Genomic DNA, 9,279 nt, shown 5'->3' with positions numbered 1-9,279 from the left:
AAACTTAATATTCTGAAAAGTTTAAAGAACTTACCTGTATAATTATATGATAAATGCCTTGGCGTATATCGTTACACTGATCGATACTGGTGTATCTGTAGAATAATAATACTTGCAATACAGAGTGCGATGATGATGATGATAGATAGATAATGAAATATAATGAAGTCAAACATCAGGACAGGCGTTTTATATCTACTTGTAAAAATTGTCATCTTTAACTCTGTCGTGTCGAAGATATTTGGTGTTTCCTCCCTGGCATGACATTATCCGCCTCAGCGTTATCAAAACATTCGATTATCGTATTGAATTGATTGGGAATATTTCCTTGATTGATGTTTGATGAATAATATTAATCTTAATTCGGGTGAGGCGAAGCGATGAGCTCATCCTGATCGGTCTTATCAAAACACCAGATTATCGTATGGAATTGATTGGGAATATTTCCTTAATTGATGTTTGATTAAGAATTCTTTAACTCGGGTGAGGCGAAAGCGTTTCCTTACTGTCATGACTGGATTATCGTATCAAAGTGATTGGTATGTTTGATGAAGTCTTCCTTCCCGCGATAGATTGATTGTGTTATGATTACACTACAAAACGCCAACACAATTTTAATCCTTTTTAACAATTTTTCGATCCTTTAAGTGTATAATTTAATTAAATCAACCTGTCCATAATATCATATTTATTGTATTGGACGTTAAATCTGTAATGAACAACAACAACAATTTAATCCTTTATTTATAACTATAAATCTGAAAGATAATGCTATACGTAATATCAGAAGTACACGTTTATTTACAATATACATATATTTAACGAAAATAAAACGCTTTTTAACATATTTGAAATCTTAAATGTAAACAACAAGATTCTTTATAAGCCGGAGATTAATAACTTTAATCAGGGGTGAAAACATTAATGAAGATGAAAGTGATAAATATAGTTATTTGAAGCAGTGGTAGTTTATAATAATTTATTATACTCGCTTGCAACAAAGTAAATTTTGTTATAACCTGTCCATGACCATATCCCGATTGGTGTTGGGCGTGTTATGATAAACAAATCAAAGTGACAGATTGAGGAATAGATTCTTCAATTACTCTTTTTATATGGTTCATCATGATCGAATGATAAAATGTATATTATAAATGATTTACAATTTGCATGAATATATGTTCTTTAGGTTTGGTATAGATTTGTACTTTATTGCATCTGATGGGCAGTTAGCACAGGGAATATGTAGCCTATGTCTGTCCCTCATTCCCTTTCAATTGTTGAATAAAAATATTGTTTACATATATAAAAAAACAACATAATAAACAACAATAACGTCATATTTATAATGATGACAATCGGATAGAAATCGTGCCGGTTATAATAACACGATCACACTGTCTCTCACGAATTAATCGTAAACAATTATTATTCCCTGTCTAATCAGGACACGATTAACTAGTGTTTTGATATGGTTGATTGGAATGTAACGCGGAAAATCCTTCGGACCATCATAGCTATATTGATGGCAATATGTTATGATAGCACCATCACACTGCCCTTACCAATCACAATTGATTATTATTCCGGGGCTAATCAGACCTGATTACATTTAGTGTTTTGACAATATTGGTTTTGTTAGGAAGAGGAAAACCTGTCTGGTCTTTATAATCGACACGACAGAGTTAAACATGACAATTTTTATAGGTAGATATAAAATAGCAACCCAAGGAATCGTCATTATATCTCCTCGTTAATTCTCATATTATCATTAACTTAGCTCCTTATTTCAAGTCTGGTCAATCCTGCGATCTATATTCTAATAATATAACTAGTTTGTTACAAGGTAAGTTGTTCATATATTCTTCACTCAGTGTTAATTCTGTTGGGTTTGGGTTAAATAATATTTTATATCGAGTATGACTTGAGTATATTCAATAAGGCTTGGTGACCGAGTGACGTGATCTGCTACTGATACAAGTGCTAAAAGTTCGATCCCCAGTGATATAGCCTCCCATCTCTCACTGGTGTTTCTTTTTCTGGATCTCCTCCTCCCCGCCTCCGCTTGTGACGACCCCTGCTCGCAATAAAATCTCTGAAATAAATCCTTCTTCCCTTGCGCCATAATGATTTTAGTTTGTCGATTGCTATTTAGTTTCTACTAGTTATCAATGTGAACTGCCCTTCTTACAATCATGATTCTATGTTACAATCTGTAGCAAATCCATCGTGAATGAAGCCAACCTTTCAACAATAATCTATATTTTGTTCACCTAACAATATAATAATTTATTCATAATTTATCTTTCAGAGAATCAAGCGACATGTTGTCCTGGATCAAGAAACGCTGTAGACGCCAATCAGCCCCATCCGGTAACTCTACGAAGAAACAACGGAAATGTTCATCTCCAGGAAGTGATGGCACCAACCAATTCTATTTTGAAGAGAAGAATACGTTTCCAGATTTGAATCATTCGTATGAAGAGATTCCGGAGTTCAACACTATGTCGTATTTAGCGTATGATTTGGCGCGAGAGTTTACCCCCCTTCGCCAAGCACTTAGACAAGACTTATCCAGTCCTGAAGTGTGTTTGATTTGTCTTAAAGAGTACAGCCTTGATTACCCAGTAACAAACGGAAGCTTATGCACCTGTTATGCTGAACCAAAAGCCGTCGAATCTTTAATTTCTTGTATAGAAGACTATGACGTCACAGACAGAAGATATAGTTGTGATCACATGTATTCATCTATAACCAGCGAGAAACGTCGACGTATGTTTAGACAGAAATCATACATTAGAAAACGCCCGCTACCCGAACTTCCGCTAGAACAGGAAATAGATACAGATGTTAGTCAATGTGAAAGTGAAAGTAGTGGATATTATGAGAATATTGACTCTGATGCAGATATATCTTCTGCCGGCCCCTGGATGTCAGACTCTATACTGGTATAACTTGTTGATACAATAATGAAACCAATTTGACTGATGGTAATATATAAACGCCCGATGTTAACCTAGTTGTGATGAAAAGCCATTAGAGGCAACCTTTGCAGAATTCGTCTGCTGTATTTAAACAGAGCCAATTATGCTTACGTTTTATTGGACGTACTAACACAAGGTTGTACTTTATGAAAATATAATGACACAGTACTGATGTATTATTTAAAGTCAAGTGGACTATAGGTTATTACAACTTACGTATATACCGCACGTGCTAGACAATTATTTATTGATATGTTATATATTCCTGTTACCGATATGTTATCTGATTCTTTAAAATTTGTTGTTTTATAAAATATGTTATTGTTTATCTTCAAGACAGTTTTAGTTTTTGTTTCATTGCGTATGGATGGGCATGGTTGGGAAGAGAGATAGAGGCGGAGTGGGGTGGCGTGGGGGTGGAGGTATAACTCTTTATTCAGCACTATCATTACGGTAAACCGTGGAAGAAAATCCGTGGCGTGGGCTATGGCGCTCTGAGCGCCATGGAAAACGCATCCCTTTTTTTCCCAACTATTTTATTACTAGGTGGTTTTGTATGTATAATATTATGCAATACTATGAACTATTGTTTCACACAATGCTCCCAAACGTAAAAAATATCGGTCCGTGTGCAAAAAAAAAAAATAAAAAAAAAATGCACGAGATGCACATGAAAACCCCAATATTCACGTGCAGCGTTGTGTGTGAGCCCTTTAAAAGCATGTTTTCAACTTAATGTGCAGTACACGAACTGTGAAACGTCAATCTGTCGTAATTTTTTGTTGGACGTGTGAAGGAATCGAGCTAGAGTTGCCGAGACTTACTGAAAATCAACGGAATGAAGCCATGGGAATGTCCAGGGCTGGCATGTCTACACATGCTATTGCCAGACACTTCAATTGTCATCAGTCCACTATTGTAAGGTTGGTGGAACATGTTCGAGTTACTGGATCAACACGTGACCGTCAACGTCCTGGTCCACAACGCTTTACAACCCAGGCTCAAGACCGCTACATCCGGGTCACTCATCTGCGTGACCGATTCCGCCCAGCGACTCGGAACAGGTGCTGCAGTCGTCGGAAGACAAGGACCAGTAAGTGCCAACACCGTAAGACGTCGTCTAAGAGAAGTAGGACTCCGTGCACGACGACCTTATGTTGGAGCTATCCTCAGGGATCATCACCGTCAGCGGCGTTTTAATATGGGCTCAAGGACACCAGACATGGAGAAGAGCAGACTGGCAAAGTGTGCTCTTCAGTGATCAGAGTCGCTTTCATCTTTATCACGCTGATGGCCTTCAACGTGTATGGAGACGTCTTGGGGAACGTCTTGCAGACTGCTGCGTCTTCGAAACGAATCGATGAGGTGGGGGAAGTGTAATGGTGTGGGGAGGCTTCACATTTAATCACCGGACCGCCCTACACATTAGCAGGGGTCGCGTTAATGCTGTAGCCTGCCGTAATGATGGCCTGTGGAGAACACACGCGCTACTGACATCTGTGTCGTACTTTTGGTTTTGACCCCTCTGACTTTGTACCCTTGATTACAGATTAAACATCCATAACTGTACAAATGTGTTGTTATTGATGTGTTCCCATTTGAATATTGTTCACAATAAGAAGCAAAATAAATAAGATATGTTTACAGGATCATTTTGTTATACGAAAAACTAAGTGATGCGTTTTCCATGGCGCTCAGTATTTAAAGACAATTAATATTGTCTTCGATCAATTTTTCGTCGCATGTCCAATCCCATGGGATTTTCTCCGGGTACACCGGTTTCCTCCCACCGCTAATGACCCCTACGCGCAAGCGAATTATTCAAATAAAATTGAACCATATGTTAGTCCCGAAATTACCTCGTTAGTGTCGAGTTGACTTTACCCCCCCCCTCTCTCTCTCTCTCTCGTAACGTTTCTATCACATATGTAAGATTGGTGAAGGGCAAAATTATCCTTAAGTTGAGCAAAGTTTCCGAACTTTATGTGGGATGTTGCGCATGTTATTTACTGTGCTATGCCCCTGAATACTTCACTGCACATAATAGTCTTTTTGAGGATATAATAATGAATTGGGTTTAACGTTCTACTTTTCTGTACCAACTGGGTTAATGAAGACGGGCATATGCCATACAATGTGCTATGAAGAAAATTTGGCGTGCACGCCTATGTGTACACCGGACCCCGGTCTTTCATCAAATCCGAACGACTAGACGCTGTCCTTACCAGACCGTTGGTCCTTCACCACTGGCAAGGGGACACTGCGCCGAAGAAACCGCGGAACATTCTCGGCTAAAAGCGTTAGCGAACCGGGGCTACCACGTCTCCCACACAATTTATGAATTTATACGAAATAATGGCATGGAAAATAAATCAAAATTCAAAGTGTGTAATATGGAACCTTAGATATCTTACAAATGATTATTCAGATAAATATCACGATGAAAACCGCAGTTTGGTGTTTGTCATTCCTGGCTTTGATATACATCTCAGATGGGTGGTTTATTAGTGGAGATTACAGACAGTAAGTATGAATTTGTAATTAAAATAAAGTTTTATATCAATTAAAGATTTCGGAACTAAAATATTGAATAGTATATTACAAAATACTCTTTGAACAAGGCTTTTTTGGCAGCGAGAGGGAACTTTCTTAAGGCCCCGTCTATTGTTTATGTTAGCTCGATATCAACAAGTACCACAAAACATATATGAAAAGAAATGGGATTTAAAGTCCTGCGTTACCGCACCGACTGTACTAATGAAGACGGACATAGTGTGCTATGAGGTAAATTTTGACTTCCAGCTCTCAAGGTTTCTTTTACGCGCACGACAATGTCCACACAGGACCCTCCATCATGCACCACTGGCAAAGAGAAAACACGCTGGGAAATCCCGGGGAACTTTCCTGACCAACATTTGGATCGAACCCAGAACCTCATAGTTAGTGTACCAGGGCCTTAAGCATTGAGTCAGCATGTCTCCCTTCTTTTAAAGATGCATTATGTAAACTTTAGATAAAGAGCTTGACGTTCTTGCTATAATAGTTCAATACAGCTAATTAAAAATGAATACATTGAAACTCTTATTCAAATTACTTTATTCGGAGCAAAGTAAAAACTATTTGAAGATATAGTGTAGATCGTGCATTATGTTAGCAACGGTATTTGACAACCGAGACTTCGCCTCGTTTGTTCATTTTATCCTTAATTTTTTAAATCTCGCGAATGTTTAAATTCAGTTGATTATAGCTAGACTTGTCGTGTGAATAAATGTCTAAATAATAATTTATATGCCATTTGTAGCCAAAAACAAAAGACCTGCAGTAGGAAAACTTAGCTCTTACATAATGCATCTTTAATATAAAGCCACCATTTTGTCGGCTTAATCCTTGTAATTACTGTATAGGATGCAATGTAAATAATGCATTTGTTGAACACTTGAATATTCTAGTGTTGTGTAGCATAGCGTGGCATCAATAAATATAAGATTCTTTTTATTTCAGTTGTTTTTGCGATGTAGAGCAGGTACCAAGTGGTCGCATTCTTTATACATTTGCGAATCCGATAGCTGAATGTTATGATTACCCCACATGTCCCTGTAGCCACCACGCAATGATAGACTGTGGTCTTACGTGTGACGAAAGGGTAAAAGATTATTGTAAAAACCGCCCTCATGGCACAACCGTGAAGTCGAAATATAAGGCCAGCACATGTAACAATGGAGCTGGACATAATAAGTACGATTGTTAAGCTGTTCTCAAAATCGTATTTAACTGATGTCTCATCACACGAGGCATTGTTATTTCGACTTTAGTTGAACAAATAAAATAAATAATGCATTAAACGTGTTGAATAATTTCACTATGGTTTACTACTTATAGTAAGACAGTGAGGTCCGTTTTCCATGTATGCGTTTCGTGGTGTTTTCACCGGTTATATGGAAGCTGTGTAATCAAATTTGCATTAGACTGACGTTTTTCCCGGCTAAAACACGCGCGGAAACGTTGCGAAAGCGCGCACATGGAAAACGGTCCTAAGACAACGGTCCTAAGACAACGGTCCTAATGTTAAATCCTTTTATTGAAATCGGTCAATGACGCAACGACACCCATGTTAATAGTTATATGACTTTTTTCGAACTATTGTGTTCCCAAACATAATATGGATTCAATATACGTATGCCAGGATACGGGGGAGGGGAGGGCGAGAGCTTTGGGTCACATTAAATAGTTTTAGAACATCATGAATTGAATCTGGTACATTGTGAAGAGTTAGTGCAGAATTGTGCATCAAGTATCAATTTGCTATATGAAATGAACTGGGGTTAAACAGTGGGACGTTAAACCTCATTTGATTTCATTTTCATAATATTTTATATATAATGCGAAACAAAACCCCCTACATCTCGCAATTGTGCCTAGTCCCACCCAATAGCAGCCTAATATAAGTGTGTGCCGAGGTGAGTGGGGGCCATGGTAGTATTTTGGAGTTGGGTTTGGCAGAAAGGTAATAAATAATATATTGAATGTAATACTATGAAAGAGAAAAATATTGGATTTTCTTAGTGCAGGAGTTAGCAAAGATTTATTTAACATCTGGAGTGGCCGACCATTGTTGCCTTAGCTTTGGCCTATTCAGAAGTAGGTTAAGCCCCAAATTTGACCACCTCATATTATCATAGGGAATCCTAAGAAACCTGGTGGTGTCCCCAAAAGCATTATTTAAGAGTTACATTCCAGGCTCCAAACCTTTTCTACTCGAGAGAGGTGTTAGTGAAATCTTTGCTTTCTCCTAGAATTTTACACTGAGATTTTGTGTTCATCTGAACCGATACCCGAATAGTTCAAAACGGAATAAAATTCATACTCGTATACGCCATACAGTGTGCTATGAGGGAAAATTTGCCCGAACAGCGGTGCTACGGCCTACTCTTATATCGAAATTGAACTGAAAAGGGAGGGATCTTCTATGTGCACGTCAGTGTATACACGGGACTTCGGTCTTTCGTCCCATCCGAAATAGACAGCGATCCTTGTCGGCCCCTTCATCCTGCACTTTTGACAAGAGAAAACCACTCGGAAACCACGTCCCGATGAAAGTTCGCGGACAACACCGTCATTCTCACTTGGCGACTGTGACTCCCTAAATTATCACAGTCCTGCATTGTGAACCCCTCTAAACGTTCCATATTATTCTACCATAAAGTGGTTCCGGAGTAAATACCCCACCCGCCCCCTCTTATTTGCTTTAATGTGTTGAGGATTATAATTTCGGAATAAATCAAATGGTATCGGTGATGTTTTTACAAGGCTAGAAAGTAATATATACTTTTAAAAAAAAAATTAATTAGTCAACATACGCAACGAGTCACAAAAGCAAGAAGAGCCAAGTGGTTTTCACTTCGCCTTCCGGTCTGTATCGATGGTCTCATGCTTACTCCTATTGTTCGAGTTTCAAATACAGACCTTCCTTCGCATTCCTAGGGATGAACACTTCCGTTGTTTCTTTGTAGAGTTACCAGAAGGAGCCGATTGACGTCTACAACGTTTCAGGATAGCATGATGGTTGATTCTGTGAAAAATAAATTAAAGAGAAAAATAGTTAATTTGCTGTAGAGTGAAATATATAAATATAAGCAAAACACATGACAAGAGACAATTTTAAGATACAGTTGTAGTCTAGTACAATATTGCAATTCGATTAACTTTAGGCAGATCCTTCTTTCATTTTCTTTATTTGAAACATAACAATTGAAATAATATGAAGACCCATTAAAGCTTTTAGTTTTAAAAAAAAAAAAAAAAAAAATACGAAAGATTTTTAGAGTTTAAAAAAGGTTGTAATAAAACCAAATACTCTGAAACGGGTAAACACGATTTTTATTTTGATATTTGATACGCGATACATTGGATTATTGGAAATGGGATATAAATGAAAATGAAATGAAATGAAATGGGGTTTAACGTCCTACTGTTCTGCTCCTAAACTGGGCTAATGAAGACGGGCATACGCCATACAGTGTGCTATGAGGGAAATTTTGCCCGGGCAGCGGCACTATCGCCTACTCTTATATCGAATTCCAACTGCCAAGGGACCTTTTACGTATATTCCAATGTATACACGGGACCTCGGTTTTTCGTGTCATCTGAAGGACTAGACAGCTGTCCTTGTCAGGCCCTCCGTCCTGCATCACTGACAAGGGGGAACCACGCCGGAAAATCTGGGTGAACTTTCTCGGCCAATGCAGGGATCGAACACCCGGAAATGGGATATAATAAAACCAAATGGTCTGAAAAG

This window comes from Patella vulgata, chromosome 4 (assembly GCF_932274485.2).
Source record: "Patella vulgata chromosome 4, xgPatVulg1.2, whole genome shotgun sequence".
Lineage (NCBI taxonomy): Eukaryota > Metazoa > Mollusca > Gastropoda > Patellidae > Patella > Patella vulgata.
Note: the sequence above shows the minus strand (reverse complement) of the source record.